The sequence below is a fragment of the Pogona vitticeps genome, chromosome 7, assembly GCF_051106095.1.
Source record: "Pogona vitticeps strain Pit_001003342236 chromosome 7, PviZW2.1, whole genome shotgun sequence".
Classification (NCBI taxonomy): domain Eukaryota; kingdom Metazoa; phylum Chordata; class Lepidosauria; order Squamata; family Agamidae; genus Pogona; species Pogona vitticeps.
In genome coordinates this window covers 7,832,062-7,852,602 of record NC_135789.1, presented here as the reverse complement: position 1 = coordinate 7,852,602, position 20,541 = coordinate 7,832,062, and the positions used below count along the sequence as shown (strand labels likewise).

At 47.3% G+C, this 20,541-nt stretch overlaps 1 pseudogene across 1 annotated transcript in view; it reads right to left on the bottom strand.

Moving 5' to 3' along the window:
• The window catches only part of LOC144584014 (ephrin type-B receptor 2-like), a 41,837-nt pseudogene extending 22,088 nt beyond the window's left edge, over nt 1–19,749 (bottom strand). The window contains exon 1 of the transcript XR_013538002.1: nt 19,616–19,749. The product of XR_013538002.1 is annotated as an ephrin type-B receptor 2-like (transcript). The remainder of the gene's footprint in view (nt 1–19,615) is intronic.
• Between the last annotated feature and the right edge of the window lie 792 nt (nt 19,750–20,541).

Here is a 20,541-nt window from a genome sequence, read left to right as displayed (position 1 = left end):
CTGTATAGGCATCAGTGCTTAGACTTGTTTCCTATGTTCATATTGTTTCAATCCATGGCACAGCCTGGATTGTGTGTGTGTGTGTGTGTGTGTGTTTGGCAGAGTACGGAAATATTATCTTCGCATTACCATATTGATGTTAAATGTTGCTACATTTTCATGAAGCAAGAGAACAGGCAAGCATTACTTTCGAAGTGTTTATTTCAGAAGACCAGATAAATCTGTGTTCTCGTCCTCCTGCGCAACCCAAATGTAATGATTTGAACGTCAATTTTTTAATGTGTTAATTCCAAGCTGTTTGTGGTTTTTCCGCCCCATGCAAAATCTCCCAGTTTCCATTCCTGACATCTTTGGACAGTCAATATGATCCCAAAAGATGCCTCTGCATGAATGGAGCCAGTCCATGTAGACCAACCGTCCCCATGTTTGTGCCTTCAAAATATCTTGAATCATAATGGTTGAGAATAATGGGGACTATCATTAAAAACATTAAGAGAACCAGATTGAGGACTGCAGCTTTGAGGGTTTTGTCACACCCCCCCTTGATACCTAAACCCTACCCCCAGAGGGAAAAAAATGGGAGTCAAATACTCACTATTTGCATTTTTTTGCTTTTAAACAAGGCACAGGACACCATGCATCTTGTTTTCCTATCTCCCAGAGAGCCATTAAAAAACAAACAAACTAAAAACTCTCTTTTGCCCCCTTCTAATTTCTTCTTGGGGGGCTGGTGCCACCCCCAGAAGGTCCCAAGGGCTGGAAAACTGCCCTCTGAATCCTCCAGATTCTGCTCACCAATGGCACAGACAGTGCTGAGTTAGGCGGGCCTGGCCATTGAAATCATCCTCATGACTCACCATCATCAATGGACCTCTTATCTTCCAGGAATGAGTGCAATCCCCTTTTAAAAGCCAATTTAAGCCACTGACCATTTGTGGCAGCAAATTCCATCTATGAATCACATGTTCTAGGGAATGGCCTCCTTTTGTTCCTCCTAAACCTATGTGTGGGTCAATATTGCTGGTAATCCTTAGAAACTTAGTATTATCACAGAAGGAGAAAGACTTTTCCGTTGGTTCTACCCTGCAAACAATTTCATGTCTTTCTGTGGCAAGCTGGCTGGTTTAGTGATTTAGGTCTCTGACTGTGAAGCCAGAGGCCCACTACTGGACCTCCAGGGAGAAGAGCCAGCCTGGGTAGCCTTGGGCAAGCTGCAGAGTCCCAGGGCGCCCCCTGAAGGAAGGGAAGGGCAAACCACTTCTGAGTATTCTCTACCTGGAAAAATTTCGCCATCAGTCTGAATTGACTTGACAACACATGAGAAAAATTGATGATTTCTGTGGCAAATGAGGCCAAATGTGGCCTCTGGTTTCCTCCCCAGGCTGGGGGGAGTCAGAAAATGCCAATCGGCACCCCCTTTTGGGATAGGAAAATAAGCAGGAAGTGCCAAGTTTTCGCTTGCTTGCTTGTTTATTTTATTTTATTTTCGATCATTTGCAAGCCCCCTTCCTCACAAGGCGGCTTGCCATGTCAAAACCATGATCATTTATGGATGAAAAAAGCAATTCAGCCGCAAGAACAGCTAAAAATCCATGAAGGAATTACGAGTGTTGAGAACGTGAACATGGAGCTTAGAAAAAGGTGAAGGGGGCGGCTTCCAGGGACTCAAGCCTAGGTGTTCGAAGCCTGCCAGAGCAGGTAGATCTTGAATGGGTGGCGGAAGGGGAGAAGGCTGACCTTCTCATAGGTGTACTCAAGGGAGGCCATTCCACAAACTATTTTGGGGTTGTTCTCTTTCTCACAACCTTAGACAGGGCAGATGGGTGACCTTGAAGAAAAGTGGTTTCCTGGTCTTCCCTTAGCCCAGTGGTCCCCAACCTTGGGCAGCCTCCAGAAGTTTTTGGACTACAACTCCCAGAAGCCTTCACTACCACCTATGCTGGCCAGGATTTCTGGGACTTGATGTCCAAGAACATCTGGAGGCACAAGGTTGGAGACCACTGCCTTAGCCCATGAGAAGTTATGCAGGCGGAGATACTTTAAACCCTTCTCCAGCAACCTTCCCCACAGACATTGAGGTAAGTCGGCTAACATTTTAATCCAAAATAAACGCTGGAGCTCAGCTCTCAGAACCCAGGAACACACCAAGCGTCCCTGGAGGCATCAGACTCAGACACATCAACCTTGCATCCCGAAGAGCCTCCATGATGATTGTCTCGCTCTGCTTTGCCTCCCACCAACATACTGGTAGTTGCACTGGCTGATGTCTGAGCTGAGCCTCTCAATAATGAGACAAATCCTTGCTTGCCTTATTCTCCTACACACAAATAAAAGATCACAGCATGTTTCTCTTCACTCGCAAGACCCAGTGCTTGTTAGAGAGTTTTGAGTTTCTGGTAAAATTCCTTGTGCTACACCACAGAATTACGGAGACTCAAAGAGCTGAATAGCTTCAAGCTCCCCGAATCGTCCACTCCTTTCTCATTGACTGGCATTGACGGGTCTCAATAACTCACTCTAAGATACTTGTAGGAGAAAGTAATGTTTCCATTATTTGGAATTGTGAACAGATCAACAGCAAACCGAATGACGAACTTCAACAGACCAAAGGGAGGGAAAGGGACACTTAGTGGAGAGCTGGTGGAAATGGAACAACCAACCTCAACAGACTGGAGAGAGGGAAAGGGACACTTAGCAGAAAGGTGGTGCAAACAGAACAACCAACCTCAACAGACTTAGGAGAGGGAAAAAGACACTTAGCAGAAAGTTGGTGCAAACAGAACAACCAACCTCAACAGACTTAGAAGAGGGAAAGAGACACTTAGCAGACAGCTGGTGCAAATAGAACAACCAAGCTCAACAGATTAAAGAGAGGGAAAGGGACACTTAACAGAAAGGTGAGGTTCCCCCTGAACTCAGAGTCAGGAAGGAATTATTCATTGCTGGATAAATTGACAGCCACCTGAGCCCAGAGAGGTCCCTCCCAGTCACACCTACTGAAGACAGCATGCAAGGTTGTACTGTAAAACCCCCAATGATTTCATCAGGACTTGGTTTAACCCTGATGCTATCCTCATTGTTCTCTGCATTCAGATGATGTAAGAATTCACTGTAAAAACAGGAAGAAACAATGGAATGTAGTGGTTTTTTTGTGCCCTCTTGTCTTTTTGCTGCTGTTTGTCGCTGGGGTGCAGTTTAGCGCTATGGCACTTCCCGTCCAGTTTGCTCCTGCAGTTAACAAATTTTCCATTGGAAAATTTCAATTTCTAATCCATTAGCCTAGGAAGCATGGGTTTCTAATTAAACTATTATGGGCACCAAAAATGGTTCCCTGAGGTAGGATCTCCCTTTATCCTGCCGCACCCAACAAATGCAGCCCAGTGTATCCTGTGATTTTCGAAAAAACCAGACGTTTGGCAGGTGGACCGACCAACCTGAAGGAGATGGAAAATGGTGTCTGAAGGAGAGGTTCTGTGTTCAAGTCTATAAAATAAATGACCCTAGGGGCCAATCTTACTGCAGAATTGGGAAAGGTCTCTTGCATCCCTGTGAAGGAGGAGAGTTAATTACTGTATGATCCACCCCAGCCTGAAACTCTCGGCAGTAGGAAGAGCGCCACAGACTTATGCCTCCTGTTGAAAAGCCTGCAAGCACCAGCTTTTGCCAGAAGAAAACTGAAGGGAAGGCAGTCTGAAAAGCCCCGAAAAGCTTAGAGGGTCTGAGTCATCCAGACTTTTCTCTCTCTGCCTTCAAAGAAATGTGCAGAGCGAGGAGACAGACGGCAGCACCTCAGGTTTATTGAGTGCTTAATAAAGTATTAAGAGGCGAGGTTGGAATGTTGAAGCAAAGACGCCACGTCAAGACGGAGCCCCGTTCCAATCTTCCTGCGGTTGAGGTCAGTGTCTCTCTGTGTTTCTTGGAGCGGGGACTCCCCCCCCCAACGGGGATTTGCCAAGACCCCCTCCTCTGCCTCTTCCCCCAAAATTGCATCCAGATATCCACCCCTTCCTTTGGAATTGACTCAGAGATGTGGGAAGGTTCGATCCCCACCTCTTCCCCACAGCATGGAGAAACCCCAAAACTGGCCAGGAAGCTGCCTCTGGGGAGGGCCGGAGGGTGCTGACTTCACACTTCATTATAACCTTTGCCTGAATTTCTGTTTTCCTATGGGGAAAGTACAACCATGGGGTGTGTCTTTCCCCAAACCAAAAACAATGGTGAAAACGTTCCAGGTTTATCCAAAACACGCCACAACACTTGTCCCATAATTCAAGAAGCCTCTGAAGGCTTTGGATTACAGTGCCCAGAATCCCCTCATGGCCATGCTGTCTGGAGATTCTTGGAGCTATAATCCAGGAACTAGCTGGATGGATAGTTCAACGGTTAAGGTATCTGGTGAGGAATTAGATTCCCCACTGAGCCTCGAGGGAGGAGAGCCAGCCTGGGTAGCCTTGGGCAAGCTGCAAAGTCCCACTAGTGTCCCTAGAGGAAGAGAAGGGTAAAACACTTCTGAGGACTTTCTACTTGGAAAACCCTGGAAAGGGTTGCCGTAAATCAGAATCGACTTGACAGCACATGATTATTATTGTCATTTATCCAGAAATTGTCAGCCTACGGAACCAGCGGTGCACTGGGTAAAGCTATTGCTCTATCTAGCCTTATATTGTCAACACAGATTGACAGCTACTTTCAGGAAAAAAAGAAAGAGGGAGGGAAGAGAGAATTTCTGCCCCATTCTCCTTGGAGAAGACAAAGCTTGAACCCGGGACCTCCCTACATGGCTTTCCCACTGAGCTATGGCCCTTCCAAGGGCTCAACCCTAAAAATATATAAAGAGACCCATAAATGTTCAACTTCTTGAAAACCATAGGCAGGGCATGGAAGTAACGTCCCACCTCGTTGAGTATTTGAGACTCTAAGATAGAGTGCCTCTCAACATGGAGGTTCCATGACGACAAGGAGACTTATCCTGCCTCCCAAACTCTCAACCCTACTGGAGTTGTCACCCCACACCCTGGCACAGAGTGGGGGAGGTTGTTGCTTTCTATGCTGGTTAGAGGATAATGGCATATGTAGTCCAAAAATGGTGGGGTTGTCCGAGCTCTGCTATCAGTATCATGCCCGTAGATGCCTGAACAATCGGTCTTGGATTTTAGGGGGTCTTATTCTTCCCAGGGCCTCTCGGTTTACACAAGGGCCAAGGAGAGACACCAGCAGCTGATCACACACACACACACACACACACACACACACACAAACAAAGAGAGAGAGAGAGAGAGAGACTGAGGTTGAACTCCAGAGCCAAGAACCAAATTCTTGGCCTTAATGGACTGTTTATAGAGTCTGCTCTTACCATGAGGATGGGTAACCTAATCCCGGCTTTTGACCGCTTTTCCGGGTTTCAGCTGTGATTCAACTGCTGGCAGGGTCCCACAGACCAATAAACTTCTACACAAGTAACCCTGGTCCTTCCCTTTTTCCTAGAGAGAGCCCCAAGGCAAGGCGACCCACTGCCTCCCCCAAGCCCCTGCAAGAGGCGTGACTGGACAACATGAAGATGGTGGGAGGCAGCTGTAACTTTCCATGACGTTGAACGTTTTCACCCCCAAATTCTCCCCTTTCCAAGTTTTTTTTCCATGCGGGAAAGCCAAAGCATCCGTGTGGAAGAGCAGCTTCATAAATGGGACATTCATCCTTTTTGGGGCGGGCGGGTAGAGAAGCAATATGTGGCCCAGTTGTTGTTCCAGGGAAAATGCTAAAGGAAAAAAAATTGCCTTGAAAAATGAAATAGGTGGGGAAAATACAGCCTGAAAATTCCCAAAGCCTTCTCCAATATCTCTGCTGCGTAAGGCCCCAAATGATTTTTTTTTTCATGACTAAAGGCCTCTTCTGGCCTGATCATCATTTTCAGTTTTGAAACTGGGAGTCCTTGTTGCAGAGTTTTGGACTCCCGGTCAAATTCCCTTTTCGCTATGCGCTTGAAGAACAGACTGGAGGTAGGCACAAATCAGAAAAAAAAAACGGTGATTCGTTTTGATTCGTGATTCATCAAGGTCAATGAATCACAAATTACAAATTTACAATTTTTTCTCGATTCGGGATTTGTCAGGGCATTTGTACAAATATGAATTGAACAAAAATGTGTATGTTTTTTTAAAAAAGAAACAAATTTGGTGAGGTTCCTTGACCTTATGGGAAATGGGACTTGACTCTCCATGGAGAGTTGGGGAATTTTTATTTTCCTGACCTATGGCTCGCACTGTGGCATTCATCCTCTACCTTGGCTAGGGGAGACTGGGAGTTGTGATAGAAGGGAATAAAAACACATGCCACCATAGAATCACAGAATAGTAAAGTTGGAAGGGGCCTATGAGGCCATCAAGTCCAACCCGCTGCTCGATGCAGGAATACAAATCAAAGGATATCTGCCAGGTGGTGGTCTCAATTTCTCTTGAATGTCTCCAGTGCTGGAGCACTCACCACCTCCTGAGATAATTGGTTCCACTGTCTTACTGCCCTGATGCCATCATTTTCTAGACCAGGCTGGCTCTTCTGGTGATGCCCGGTGGGGGAATTGAACCCCCAACTTTTGGTTTCGTACCTGGAGATCTAAACCACTGAGCCAGCTAACAGAGCTAAGGGGGATAAATTCCCAGTGATTGAAGCAACTACTGGCTGATCTTGAAACTCTCACTTACTACAGAGGCTCAGTTTTCCCTAGGGATAAAATGGGACCAAAGCAATCCATGCCATGCAACAGAGCATGTATATTTCAGTGCGTTATATATAGGCAGAGCAGGAGACGAGGAGCAGAGGGCTTCCAAGCTTACCCTTCCTGGTTTGCGGCCTCCCTCACCACCTTTCTCATCCGGACCATCTGATGGCATGCATCTTTAATGCCCGCTGTCGGCTCGGGGCAGGTTTGAGTCTGAACCGCATCAGAGTGTCCTTTTTTAAAAATGTAGAAGGTTAGAGGGAAGCAATAAGAGTGCAGTGGTTAGGACGCCCGGCTGAAACAGGAGAGACCGAGATTCAGCCTTTTGGACAACGGCAAAGCTCAGCGGTGACTTGGGATCTCGTCATTCCCGACTTAGCTCACTCCATGTAACTGGGTTGTTCTGAGAACCCCCACCAGTGCAGGAAGGTATATGGGTTTCTTTTCCTGCCACTGTCCTGATTAAAACTGGCATCAAGGATTAAGCTGTAAGGTGGCAGTTCTCGGACTCCAGTAAGATGCTTCTTAGCGTTCATTTTTACCACTTCATCAAACAATCAACCTGCTGTGATTTTAGTGCAAGGAAGCCTCTGGTGGACAGCATCGTTGGGCAGTGTTTGGGAGGCTTTGAAAGTATTTGGACGGGATTCCCACAATCATGAGATGCTGTTGTTCCAACCGGACCATTCGCTGGGCTGTTTGCAACGTAAATAGGCGCACAACACTTTGCCCCCCTAGCGGGCTGGGTATTCCTTTTACCAACCTCGAAAGGATGGAAGGCTGAGTCATCCTTGAGCTGGTGACCTGAGTCCGCTGGGATCAAACTCATGTCTTGAGCAGAGTCTCAACTGCAGTACTGCAGTTTAACCACAATGTGGCTTACATCCTTATTGTTTCTCCGTGGCCTCATTCCTGTGGGTGAGGTGGGGGGGGGGGACAGTCTCTCCCAGCCAAGTATGGTCTGAAGTTATTTTAAAAAAGGGAACTTCTTTAAATTCTGGTTATGAGAAGCCCTGACACAAAAGCCCATGCACTGATTAACAATGCATGGCCAGCTGTGCCACATTTCTGCTACTTAACCTCAAAAGACAAGTTTTGCCTTCAACTTCATGCTTTCTTTTCGTAGGGAAAAAAAGAAGTATCGTAACCTCAGTGGCCCAGTTTAGGTTTTCCTTGCTAGTTTTCCTCCCTTCCTTAAGGCTATCCATAACGCTGGGCTTCAGACAGATTCGCCTGTGCCGTGCTCCGATTTGAGGTTTACAACTAGGTTATTATTTTTTTAAAAGCGAGAGAGGACGGCTCTAATTGATTTTTCTTAATTAAAAAAAAATCCCATTTAAGTTTTAAACAAATCTTTTTTCTGTAATTGTTGCTCCGAGCACTTGAAGCATTTTTGACTCTGAATTAAGGCTCTTTAGCGTCCTCATTTCCTGGTGCATTCAAGGTCACCATATATCATTATAGACATGTGTCTATACATACATACATACATACATACATACATACATACATACATACATACATACATACATACATACATACATACATACATACATACATACATACATACATGGGTATGAACATATATACATATACATTTACATACATACATGTATATACATACACATACATATGCATACATATATACATGCATGCACAAACACACATATATATGCATGCACATACATACATGTATACATATGTGTATACAGTATATATACACACACACAAATACTATATACACACACATACATATATCTGTATCGATTTTTGTTATTGTTTAGTCGTTAAGTCGTGTCCAACTCTTCATGACCCCATGGACCAGAGCACGCCAGGCTGTTATATATCTGCATGTACTCACACATGCTTATTTATACCTATTTTGGGGTTTTTAGGAGGGGACTGATTTAAACTAGCAAAATCTCTGACATAGTAAAACAGTTTCCCCCGGAATGGAAAGAAAAATTATTATTGTTAGATATTAAATCCTGATCCTCATAACAATTTTGCACCTCTTGAGACGTCTTATGTGCAGAAGCACACCTTCTGAGAAGGATCTGTATAAACCAGGGCACTTCCAATGAATTTTTGAGAAGTAAGCTGGACAGGAGATGAAGTACAGTGGTGCCTTGCAAGACAAACACCTCGCGGGACGAAAAAACAAGATGAATGTTTTTTTCAATCGTTATGGTGCCTCGCAAGACGGCTTCTTCTATGGCCGTGCTTCGCAAGACAATTTTCCCCACCAAGACCGATGCCTCGCACGATGAAAAAAATTCATTCGTCTTGCGTGGTTCCCATAGGAATGCATTGCAATGCATTCCTATGGGAAGCCGCTTTTCGCAAGACGATTTTTTCGCAAGACAGCGCTTCTCGCAGAATGAATTACATTTGTCTTGCGAGGCACCACTGTACAGGTTTTAGAACATGAGTGGTTGAGAGGCACACCATTGGAAAAATAGGCACAAAATCCCGCCAACGGGACTTTGTGGAGCACAATGAAATATAGACAGAGAGATGTTTCATGTTCCTAGCCCTGAGTGAACTAGAGCTCCCATCATTCTCTGTCTGTGGGTGATGGGCATTGACCACACCCAGACATGTCTAGGTTCGGAGATCTTGACAACCCTCCCAGGCTGCGGCGTCTGCCCAAATCCTTCCAGCCAATGGAGATGACAAATTTCTCTTGCTACTTGTACGATGCCTGGCTCGGAGCGTTCCGCCAGGGCTTAGCCCAGTTCTGTCTCCTTTGTCCTCCTGTCGGGTGGATGTATAAAAAAACAATACTTTCTCTTTTCTGACATGCTTTTAATCATGGGGGCGGTGGGGGGAGGATGTCAGCTTGCCTCTTTTTTTTATTTTTTATTTTTTATTTTTTTGGTCTAGGTTCAACAGCCCTAGATCTGTCTGCTCTCTCTCCTAAAACATGTCACTTTGGGATTCTTCGTCATGGCTAGGAACGCAGCCCCGGTTGACAGGCCGACAATCAAGGTCACCGAGGAACCGGGGTATAGGACAGGCCTTCGGCTGGCATTCGCCTTGAGTTGAACCAAAACAATTCCCAGTTTGAACATGAACGGGGTCACTTTGGAGGAACCCGACATCAGATTGCATTTTTGGAAGACTTTTTAAGTGGGGGAAAAAATGGGAAAGACACACAAAGCTTTCCCCCAGAACCACAATCTTGCGGTTTCTCATTCCTGTGTCTGTGGCAATCTCGAGAAGAGTTACTTCTTTGAAGAGCCAAATTCAACTCAAGAGAAGGTATCGGGGCCACCATGGAGAAGTGGGTGGGGCCAAAAAGCAAAGGGGTGGGGCCAAAAGGGCTAGCATATTTTGGCTTCAAACTCTTAGTAACCAAGCTTCAGAAGTGACATCTTGTTTGGGGGGGTGGAATCATTTGGAAGGTAGTGCTGGAGGAGAGCTTTGTGGATAACCAGTAAGAAGCCAGTAAGATGAACCAGTGGGTCCTAGATCAAATCAAGCCTGAACTCTCACTGGAGGCAAAAATGTTGAAACTAAGGCTGTCCTAATTTTCAGCACATCACCAGAAGGCAGGATTCTCTGGAAAAGACAATAATGCAGGCAAAGGTGGAAGGCAACAGGAAAAGAGGAAAACCAAACATGAGATGGGCTGACTCCCTAAAAGAAGCCACAACCCTGAGTTTAGAAAAGCTGAGCAGGGCTGTTCAGGACAGGACATTTGGGAGATCATGCATTCCTAGGGTCACTATACATCAGAGGCGATTTGATGGCATAACACAACAACAATGAAAAGCATGCCACACAAAACCTGGAAACGATATATTTTCCTCATCCCTGCCCAAGAGTTGATAAGCAAGGATGTTCCCACACCCCTGTTTCCAGCAGAGGTCCTTCTAACTGGAGAGGTCAAGAAGTGGACCTCGGATGGTCTACAACTGAAGCGGGCGCTCTCCCGCCCTCACCTTGTCATGACTGCCTCCAGTTGATCGCAATTTGATGTCAACTCGTCAGCGAGATCTCACCCCAGAAATTAAGCCACACATCAACTCAACGAACCTGTTGCTGATGCTGAATCTGCTTCTCAAGCGAACATGATTGGTCTCCTTGTCCTACGGAAAGCTGGAAGCAAGGATGCTTTTCTGTTTGACAGGCTGCCAGGGAGATCTTGTGAATTACTGCCTTAAAATGTAACTTTTCCAAGGACTGTTTCCATTCTCTCTTAAGACTCCTCCATACTTTCCACCAGCCTTCAGGGTCTGAAGATAGTTTACTGATATATTCTGCTACATTTTTAGCCCCTCTTTTCCCAGTGTCCTTGGTCTGCCATCCTGGGAGGTGCGATTGGCTTCACACACACATGGAGATTTGAACGCTGGCCTTCCGAATCCTGGTCAGGCATGCTAACCCCTACACCGCACAGTCGCGTCCACTTCCTCTTAACCTTTAGTCTGCAGAAATGTTTCTGAGGAATCTCGCTAACTGGTTTGTTGCACATGAGCGGATCCTGGTGAACGCTCCTTCCCTCTGGAACAATGTATATGCTGAATATTTATACACTCAGCATGCTATATTTATAAACTAAATACAGTATATATTTACACTGGGTAGCATTCATCCAGTGTCTGTTTGCTCTCCTCTTAAAATGTACTTTCAAAATATGGATAACTTCTTCTAAAATCCATTTGCAGGAGGTTCCTTACTTTACTCTCTGATGTAAAGCGTGTGTGTGTGTGTGTGTGTGTTATGTTTGCGTACTTGCCTTTCATATACACCCCGTTGTTGTAATTCACCATGGCAATTAAGACTGGCAGGTAGGTTAAAGCTAATTTTGTTCACAGACGGCATCTTCGGTAGCTCTCCGAGTTTTGCAAAGATTCATCCCGATTCAAGAAACGTTGTGGATCTCACCAAGAAAGAGTCCAATCTGAAAACTGGAGCGTCCGTGGTCTTTCGGTAAAAACAGGACCAAGATAGATCGAGCAGTGGACTAATATGGGATGAGGAAGCTTTCTATTTTAGGAAAAAAATCTGTAGTGGATAATCCAAAGGAACCCAGGTTCCATTCTGGGTATCAACAGGACTAAGAAAAACTTCTGTCTGAAAATAAGAGCTGAAAGTGCAAATTACTGCAGTGGAGAGATGCAAAGGATACTCACTACATTCCTTCCTCTTGTCCAGTTAGCAGTGGAGATTTTGCAATGTTCCATGCTGTCTACAGTTTTTTGACTGAGAGGGAGTTTTCTGGTCTGGGGTGACTGTAAATCAATCATCCCCTCCTGTCTCTGAAATGGAAGGGATCCCTTCCTCTCTGTAGAGAGTTCCTGCCCTCTCTGTTGGAAGGAGTTCATTTGTTAGTTTGCTGTTGATCTGTCCACAATTGTAAGCAAAGAAACTTTTTAATTCTTTCCCCCACAAATGTCTCAGAGTCAGTTATTGAGACTTTAAGTGCCAGTTAATGAGAAAGCAGGAACTTGTTAACTGTTCTCCCCTGTGTGTTCCTGTACTTCTACTGCGTAGCACAAAAGAATTTTACCAGAAATTCAAAACACTGCGACATTTAGGCTGTCTCAGCAGATCAAGGCATGAAACATTTTCAAACCTTGCAAGATTGTTTGTCTCCAACATAAACGAAAAGTAAGGTCTTTTTTTTAAAGCCCCCATCAAGCTGCCTGCAATTTTCTTTGGCCAAAACTATTTAGCCTTTGAAAAACAAAGCATGCACACAGGAAGCACAAAAGGACTAGGGAATTGGCCACAAAGACACAAGCAACCCATCCAAGGGTTTTAGAAGTCCATGACACAGCAGTCCTGAGAAAGACACAAGCAACCCACCCGTGGCTTTGAATTTCTAATGATTCAGCAACCCTGAGCTAGATGCTGTTGCTTCCCAAACATGATTCTAGGCTGCCTTGTTGTGAATCAGACATGGAGTTGTTGTGTATCACCATCATACCTTCTCCGCCTGTTTGCAATTTCCTTGTGTCTATTTCTAGATTGTAACCTTCCCGGGGCAGAGACTTGTCCTTTCCTCTCTAAAGGGGCCTCTACACAGATGATTCTGTGGCAATAATTCTGATCATGAATCACACCAGAGCTATAATTCCGCAGCTCAAAAGGAAGTTATCAGGGGGGAACTTTCTGAAAACAATACATTTGGTGCGCATGAAAGTGGAGGAAAAGGGAAATTTTCCTTCTGTGTGCGCACATCATTCTTTAACTGCTTTTTGTAGACAGATTATCCCCAGGGAGGAGACCTAAAGGGAACTTTCTCTTTTGCCGGTTAAATCTGCTTAGGGCAGCTTGGTTCAAGGCGAGATTCACCTCCCATCACAGCCATGAAAGGACCTGCCTTTAGAACCTGGATCTACAGATCTAAAGTTGTTTAGCTTAAATATTTTAGCTGCAGTCTGTTGTCTTCCTTGTTGTTCTGAAGAGAGACAAAATGGGAGGAGAAACAGTGCAGTTTTATCTTGAAGGAAAAAAAGGGAAATGATCACCACCAGCCGAGACCAGCTTTTGCTTTCTTTCGAGATTAAGATTTTGCCACTTCGACTTCACAATTCTGCCTGGCCTTGGCTGTTCGGAAACATTGTCTTCAGAGGCGTTGACTTCTGCTTGCCACAAACCAGATCAGAATGGGTTTGTTTCCAGCTGAAACTCAGGCAGGCAAATCTTTCTGTGAGGACCTCACGTAGATTTGAATCAGATCTCCGGATCAATGAGATTTTCTTCCCCCCAACCAAACCACAGTACAGAAATGAGAATGAGAACTTGCGACCTTTCACTGAAGAACAACCACAGAAATACGCTGAGAAGTCAGCTACAAAGATCCCAACGCGTGTGTGTGTTCGGCTACTACAGTCTTTTCCCTCTAGATACGCCACTCCTTCAAACTGTCATGCCCGACCAATCAGATGCGCTAGCAAAGGCCGCCCCAACCTCCCAATCACTATAGACAACCAAACTTATTTGCAGTGTATAGAATGACAGAAGTTCATATTGGGATATAGAGATTTTTTTTAAAAAAAAATTCTCAAGGCAGTTCTGCTTCTAATAATGTCCTAACATTATCATCTAGTTTGGACCTAAAATGCAAAACAAGCTGTCATAGAATTACCAAAGCACAGAATAATAAAGTTGGAAGGAGCTTCTGAGTCCATGGAGTCCAACTCCCTGTTCAATGAAGGAATACAAATCAAAGCAAGTCGGACATATAGTTGTCCCATTTTCTCTTGAAGGCCTCCAATGCTGGAGCGCTCACCACGATCATCAGTTCCATTCTTGCACTGCTCTTACAGTTAAGAAGTTTTTCCTGATCTTTAGCTGAAATCCAGCTTCCTGTAACTTGAGCCCATTATTACATGTCCTGCATTCTGGGATGATCAAGAACAGATCCTGCCCCATTTTCTGTAGGACTACATTTTAGTTTTTTGAAAAACGTTATCATATCACACCTCTATCTTCTTTTCTCAAAGCTAAACATGCCCAGTTCAGCCTTCAGCCTTTCCTCCTAGGGCTGGACCATCCTTGCCCAAATACTGTGAAGAAAACAAAAAGGATCAAATCCTACAAACCCATCATCCTTAAATGGTCTCAGTGGCCCTCCATTCATACTCTAGGTCTCTGTTATCCCCCCCCCCCCCCGTACAAAACATCCGATGGATATTCATTTTCAAAAGATGCACCATATGACATTTCCTAGACTGTCAATTATTTCCTAACCACCATCATGCGCAGAAACAATGTACCTTTGTACGCAAAAAAGATAGAGACTAGCAGGCCCTACTTCTCCTTCTCATGTCCAACCGGCAGGTTTTCCAGACCACCCATCGCTGGCACAGAACGCCAGCCCAGACAAGCCTTTGATGTGATCCACGCCGGCAATCCTCTTTTTTCCGATAATCTTATCAAACACCGCTCAAGGCTAAACACTGCCTTGTGCTGACTATCAAATGCTGTCCAAAAAGGAGACAAATATTCCATCACGTCTGCCGTTAAACACCATCAATAATTACATTGGTGGCATGCCAAATATGGAGAGCAGTCAACTAGCACACAAGGTATTCAGCTGGCTTAGGTAGGAAATCCACCTTTCTACTGCTATACCTCCTTTCTTCCTATACCCCAATGCCAGACTCCCGTCCAATATTCATCTCAGTGCTTTTTTCTACTGACGAAAAAATATATATGAGTTCTGTGCCATCTGTTTGCACGATCTATTCTCAGTCACCTCAGAGTGTGCAGGACATGTAAGAATGAGCTCAGGTTCAAGACAGGCAGCTTTAGGCTAATTGTCAGGAAACACTTCTTAACTGTTAGAGCAGTACGACAACGGAACCAATGACTTTGGGAGGTGGTGAGCACTCCAACACTAGAGGCATTCGAGAGAACATTGGACCAGCATCTCTCAGTTCTGCTTTGATTTGAATGCCTGCATTGAGCAGGCGGTTGGACTCAATGGCCCTATAGGCCCCTTTGAACTAAATTACAGTGGTGCCTCGCTAGACGATGATAATCTGTTCCACTGAAATAGCTGTTTAGCGAAATCATCATCTAGCGAAAAGCATTTCCCCATTGGAATGCATTGAAATTTGTTTAATGCATTCCAATGGGAAAGAATCATTGTTGTCTAGCGAAGATGGGCCATAGGAAAGCCACTTTGCGAACCGCCGATCAGCTGTTTAAATCGCTGTCTTGCAAAGCTTAGGTCCTGAAAATACCCATTTTGCGAGCATGGAGTGAGCTGTCAAAATTGTTGTCTAGTGAAAATTGGTTTGCGAAGCAGGGACCAAACATAGTCCAGCGAAACTCCCCCATAGGAATCACTGTTTTGTGAATCGCTATACCGATCGCAAAAAGTCAATGTCTAGTGAAAAAACTGTCATGCGGGGTAACTGTCTAGCGAGGCACCACTGTATTCCATTCTATGATTCTGACTTAAAGCAACTCTAAAGAGTTTTCAAGGTATGTGAGATGTTCAACAGATGGTTTATGATGACCATCCCCCAGTGAGTTTCACTGATGGAATCAGGATTTGAACTCAAGTCTCCCGAGTCCTAGTCTGACACTCAATCCATTACACCCCATGGGCTCCCCACACAGAAGCTGATCTCCCAGTTTAGAAGTTCAAGGAGACTGGTTCCACAATTACATTCACACCGTTCTTTCAGATAAAAATCACAGCAGCCAGAATCTTATAACTGCAGTTAACATCACCTGCTTAACAGAGGTAGCTACAAAAAGCTACTAAAAATGAATTATTAGTGGGCCTAAGGGAGGCCGTAGGGGTATCACTTTGAGCTATTGCCAAACAAGACAGGTTAAGATGCAGAAGCCATGAAAACATATGTGGTCCTAAAGGCTAATTTTCTGGAGATCTCTCAAGACAAACATAGCAAACTTTCTCAAACATGTGTAGCTACTAGTGGGAAAGGATCGAATAGCTGAAATTTATCTGAGACGTTTCACAAATTTTTTTAGCATACCCATAGAATCAACAGGGGCTCTGGTGAACCCGATTTTGAGATAAAACTGACCCCGTTCTGTAAGCCGTGAAGCCAACAGAATTCACACAAAATGTCATCGTTTCTTATTGTTTCAGAGGTCCTTTATGTTGAAAACAAATCAACAGCTGACGATCCTTATAACCTCACTGTGCCAAGCCTCTCAAATAAACTATAGATTTAAAAAGAAATGACTGAATACCAAAGATCTACAAGTAATAATTTTTTTAAAAAAAAATCTTCATCTTTGTTTAATGGTACACAATGTCCATTCTGAAGGCCAAAGAAAATGGGATGGAGCCGATTCAAAGAAAACTAAGCACTTCAGTTTAATCACAAAGCGGTAGAGAGATTGCAAAATTTCCTTTGGAATTTGTATATCTTCCTCTGCCAGGCTAAGAGGTACAGAATAGTTGGGAGAGTATAACTGGGTGGAATTTTTGATACTCTGGCCCGGCCCGGCCTTGTTGCTCTGGAAGAATCGAGAGGCCACCAACAGCTTTTTCAGTCGAATTTCAAAAATTTCAGAAATGGAAACGATGAGATGGAGAGGGGGGAGAATTTTTCCCAACGTATTCATCTTGGCACTACGAATTCAGAATCGCAGCTGACCGAAAAGATGCAGAAACACTAAATGAAAAGTCATCTCAAAAAGGACTCAAAAACTGGGAACGATGTTATAGCTGGACTCGAACTACGGATTGGAAAGCACAGAGAAAAGAAGCATGCGATGATCGAACTAGGGAATGGAGAGACACTAGTAACTATAGGAATTCTGGTAAAACATGTTAAATTGGGGTGTTTGTTATCTTCCTCTTTTAGCATCATTGTATAAGTGGATATAAAAATATTATCTCGCGCTCTGGAATTTTACCTTTCCCCCCCACCCATATCTATTCCCCCAGCCCCCAAACTCCCAATCCTATTGCCATTGAAAACGAATAAAATAAAATAAAATAAAAAGAATTCAGAATCAGGGATATCGGGTAATCAGCCTGAAACCATGCCAAGGCGGAAGAACACAGAGCTGACCCAGAAACCTTCTACACCAGATTTGTGACCACGCTCTGAGGAAATGGCGCCCACACGCTCCCCGTGTCTTGCACTCTGCCGCCATTTTGGAAAAGGTCTAGGGCGCACGAGGGCAGCGTGGCTGGGGGGGGGGATCCATCAACTCTCACAGCTTCCCACTGACGTGAATCTTCTCTTTCCTTTCTTGTTTGCTGCTCGACACCTCCTCTCTCCGCTCTGAACGCAGACGCTGTCCTTCCAAACCTTAAACGAGGACGCCCGGCCTTGACAAATACCCAACGCAGGGTTGTTTGTAAAGGAGGTGAATGCACCCTAGAACTCGTAATGCGCTTGGCCAGCTTTTGCTTTGCCGTCAGCGCGAGGGAGGCCATGTTCCAGAAGAGTTGTATCGCAATTTGCACAGATACCACAACGAACCACGCATGGCCACTTCCTCCACCAACATTCCTCTGGGTGTCCACGTTCACCCAGTGTTGGGGGAGGGGGAAAATAATCCTTGATTTCTTCCCCATATTTTAGAGACATGACATCGGTAGCCCCGCTGTGTGGCTTTGCGTGGTTAAGACTTCAACACTGCCCACAGAGCCCCTGGTTTTGGCCGGAGGACGTCAGGAGAAGAGGGAGTGACCCTTCTGCCCACACCATGCCCCAGATCTAAATCTCTCTCTTTCACAGATGCACAGAGACGTATGGAGATCCAGCCGCCGAGCCTTAGCAGCGAGAAATGGAAAATAACCCAAGAAAACATATCGTTCCGACATGCACCTTCAACAATTATGAGAGGGGAGAAAGGAGGAGGGTGTTTTTTTAAAATTGGGAAAACAGCATGTGAGGAGGAGAGCTCGAACACCCTCATTAAAGACAGAGACCCACCCACCCCATTATATATTTAAACTTAAGCAAAATTTTACAAAATCAATCGTGTGTTTCCAGCATTTGGCGTAATGTCAAGGAAGTCATCTATATGGGGACGACGGAGCGTGGCGCAATATAGGGCAAATAGAATACATATATTTTAATTGCCTGATATTTCAGCACCCCGAGCGATTACAAAATTCTGGTCACAAAACCAGTCTCCCTGGGAAAGGAGGTTTTGCGAAGGGAAGATTTTTTGACGGCTTGCGGCTCTCGGTGCCAGTTCACCACAAGACATCCGGGAGGAGAGAAAAGAGGCAAGCGCATGTTGACGAAGGCCAACGGAAGATGGGCCCGCTCCCAAATCACAAAGCAACGCCGGGGCCACCTCGGCGTTCGGTGATTCCCAGGCGATGGCCAGAACCACACTCCCCATGAGGCACCGAAGCTCCTGCAAATCCTTCGTGAGAAGGCCCGGGAACCAAGACAACACAACGCCGGCTCCCGTTGATCCAACCTAGATTTGGGTCAGTTCCGTGGCACCGTCTTGAACACGTCCACGCCAATGCCGTCCCTTCCATTGGTCCTACATCACAATGGCGGGCAGTCCCGGCAGCCAAACGTTCCACGTGGGCCACGGATCCGTGAGGGCAATGACTGTCCACCCATCATGGCCAGGTTGCTGCTCTGAAGCCACTCCTGCCTCCTTTCCACTGGTAAGGGACCAGATCTGGTCTGTGAATGGAGAACCATTCCCTACCGCTCTGGAGAGGAGGCCATTGGCCCCCCAGCTGCTGAAACAGGAGAAGACCATCTGCTCCTGGCTCCTGCCAGCCTGTGAGGGGAGCGTGTGGTCCTCTACCCTCTCTCCCTGACCAAGGGATGGCCAAACGTCAAGGGCTAGGAGACCAACCTTGCGGGCATCGCTGGGGCTGGCCAGCGAGGGCAGCTTATCTTCACTCGCTTTCACACAGAAGCCACACACAAACTAGCAAGTTGTATCCTCAGTTGAGGGAAGAGCCCATCTCACCAGCATCGGGGTGGTGCCCCTTCCTCTTCTCTCTGCAGTCCCAAAGCTTCAAGGCAGACCCGGCCAGCCACCCTCCAGTTGGGTCCCGGCAGTTCCAGATCCGGCCGAGCCAACCTTGTCTCCCTCCCACCCTCCTCCTCCCTGGAGACCCAGCGCTCCCGACGCCTGGACCCCAGACGCTCACCGGCGTGGCCTGGCCTCCCTTCCCCTCCTTTCCCTGTCTCGGGCAGCGACCAGCCAGGCCAAACGGCCTCCCCAGCCCGGACGGGACCTCGGGCTACCGGGCTCCGCCAAAGGCTGGGCGCAAAAGAGGCTCTGGATGGGGAGATCCAGGGTTGCCCCTCCAGGCGAGAGCAGGCAGCCGGCTCTCCATGCCAAACCAGACCCCCCGGATCGCTGCCCCGGCGCGTCCAGGCGCCCTTGCCCGGCTGAGCATCCTTCCTCCGCCCAAGCCCGGCCGGATGAAACTCCCCCCCTCGGGGACTGGCCACTCACCTTCCACGGCGGCGCCCGGCGGCAGGATCGCGGCCAGCGCCGGCAGCAGCAACAAAAGCCGGAGCGCGCCCGGGCCCGGCGGCGGCGCTGGCGGCCCCATGGCGCGGCGCTCTCGGCGGCTCTACGCGGCCATGGAGAGCCCGGGCGAGCGGCGAGGCCGGCCGCAGGAGCAGGAAGAGGGGAGAGGGTGGCTGGCTGGCTAGAAGGGGGGGGGATGATGATCGAAAGGGAGGAGGATCGGCGGAAAGGGGCCGCCGCAGCCTCCCCGCCCGGACCCAGGCTCCGTCCGTCGGGCGCTCCCGGGGCCAGCGGCGGTGCGGCCAAGGGCGAGCAGGAGGAGGAAGAGGAGGAGGAGTGGAGGAGGGAGGGAGAGAGGGAGGGAGCGGGAGACGGAGGAGGCACGTTCGCCCAGCTGCGCGCTCGCTCGCCCGCCCGCCTGCCTGCCTCCCCGCCTGGATGGCTGGGGATGCTGCAACGGCAGGCGAGGCGAGGGGAGGGGAGGGGAGGCGAGGAGGGGGCGCGGGCAGGAGGAGGAGGAGGAGACTCGGGCGAGCTGGAGGGGAAGGGGAGGGGAGGGGAAGGAGGGGAGGGGGGCTGCCTCCTCGGCCCGCTCGCCCTCGGGTCTCCGCGAAAAAAAGCCCGCGGGGGAGCTTGGCCACGGCACGGCGCGGCAGCTAGGAGCGCACGGCGGGGCCCCCGGGGCGCGCTCCCCCGCGGCTCCTTCCCGGGCGCCCTCTTTTCCTCCTCGGCCCTGCGCGGCAGCCCCGTCCTTCCAGCGCGCTCCCTCCTTCTTTCTCCCTTTGTGCGCTCTCCCTCCTCGTCTCTTGGCTCGCTCGCTCGCTCGCTCGCTCTTTCTGCCCTGCCCTGCTTTCTTTGCGCGCCCGAGAGGAGCCTTTGCGCGCTGTCCCTTGTCCAATCTCTCTCTC